The following is a 1,983-nucleotide window of genomic DNA, read 5'->3' as shown; positions in this document are numbered from 1 at the left end:
CCAGGCTGGGACAAGGACTCGTGCAGGGACCAAGCTGGCACTGGAGCTGTTGGCACTCTGAGCCATTGCCTGGATGTGGTTAGAGAAGATTTTGGAGGCTGTTCCCAGGATTCCATTGGTAGCTGGATCTCCCTGCAGCTGCAGCAGTCGGGGGAGGGTTTTTCCTTGTCCAGCCCGGTGGCTTCTGCTCATCAGCCTGGCACAGCCTGGGGCAGGTTTGCAGGGAACTGGAGACAGCACTGACAGGAGCTCTGGAAGGCAGGGAGCTGCAGGGATGGGCGTTTGCAAGGCTGAGGTGAAGTTTGTCAAAGCAGCAGAACATTCTCATTCTTGTGGGTTTTGTGGAGTTCCGTGTGGGTGCCAGGAGAACTGGGTCAGAACTGGGTTTTGTGATCAGAGAGCTGCATCTCTAAATTTGGCAGGCTGTGTGGTGGAAATGAAGTGGTAGCCCCAGAGGCTGATGCTTTCTGTCTCCAGGTATCCCCAGGACGCTGCTAATCCCGAGGGATCTGCTCTGGGTCCAGGCTGTCCATGCTGGAGCGCCCTGGTGGCTGCAGTCCTAAGCCTGCAGAGACAAAGACAGCCCCGGCCCAAGTGGCCTTTGGCCCCTTGTGCGGAATGTGGGGTGAGCCTGCAAGCGTGCAGAAGGGCAGAGTGAGGGCTGTGCTACAGACTGACGCTGGAAAGGGCAGTGTTTCCCCAGAGGGGGGAGGTTTGGGCCCACAGGCTGAGTTTGAGGAGGGTCAGGGTGACAGACGCTGCTGCCTTTTGTTGCCTGCTGAGGTTTTCTGCCCCCCGCTGGAGCGGGGGAACTGAGAGGGAATGGAAAGAGATTTGAGGGGGATTAGAGGGGAAATAGGGAGAAGATGGGGAATTGAGAGAGAATAAAGGGGAAATTGAGAGGGAATAGAATCATAGCATCAGCTAGGTTGGAAAGGACCTCTGAGATCATCAAGTCCAACCCTTGATCCAACCCCACTGTGATTACCAGATCATGGTGCTCAGTGCCACATCCAGCCTTCACCTTAAAAACCTCCAGGGAGGGAGAATCCACCACTCCCCTGGGCAGCTCATTCTAATGCCTGATTACCCTCTCTGTAAAGAATTTCTTCCTAATATCCAACCTAAACCTCCCCTGGCACAGGTTAAGACCGTGCCCTCTTGTCTTACTGAGAGCTGCCTGGGAGAAGAGACCGACCCCCACCTTGATACAACCTCCTCTCAGGGAGTTGTAGAGAGGGATGAGGTCTCCCCCGAGCCTCCTCTTCAGGCTCAACAACCCCAGCGGTGCTGGTTTCACAAAAAGTAATTTCGTAATTACTGGGTAGAAACCCCTCATTTGTTAATTGGGTAAACTAGGTTCATTACTTCATTAGTGGAAAAAATTCATTTGTCATTTCATTGATGAGTGAAAAACAATCAATTATTGGAAAATGTCATCATTTAATGACCTAATTGGTTGCACAATTGTCATTTTCTAGTGTATCTGTGTACCAGTGGGATGTGTTGTGGGTAGGTGAAACAAATTAATTAGTTATTTGCTAATTAGTGGGTTATTAATTAGTACTAGTGAGTGGAATGGGGTCGCAGAGCATAGGTAATCTTGGCTTCTCCCAACCTCTCCCACCCTCGATACAGCTCAGGAAATTAGGTTTGCAAAGGAGAGCTCTCCTCTGAGGAGGCAGCTGGGGCTGGCATTCTTCCCTAAAGGTGCATTCAAACCCTCCACCCTTTACCAATTTCACCCCAATATTCCCCCCATGTCATTCCTTCATTTGCACTGAAGCTCAACAAGGCTGCAGGACAACAGAGTGATGTATCACTTCAACCAAATTTGTATGTGAAGCTACATACATTGCTCACCTTCATGGAACGTTATTTGTTACAAGGACTGGAAAAAAAGATATCCTTCAAGTCATCAATTTATTAGGGTATCAAAACTCATCCTTGTAACCCTAAATGTATTGACTGCATATGAAATAC

The sequence above is a fragment of the Myiozetetes cayanensis genome, unplaced genomic scaffold (assembly GCF_022539395.1).
Source record: "Myiozetetes cayanensis isolate MyiCay16 unplaced genomic scaffold, myiCay2020 scf497, whole genome shotgun sequence".
Lineage (NCBI taxonomy): Eukaryota > Metazoa > Chordata > Aves > Passeriformes > Tyrannidae > Myiozetetes > Myiozetetes cayanensis.
The sequence above is the reverse complement of the archived record's forward strand: the minus strand, read 5'-3'. Positions refer to the sequence as shown.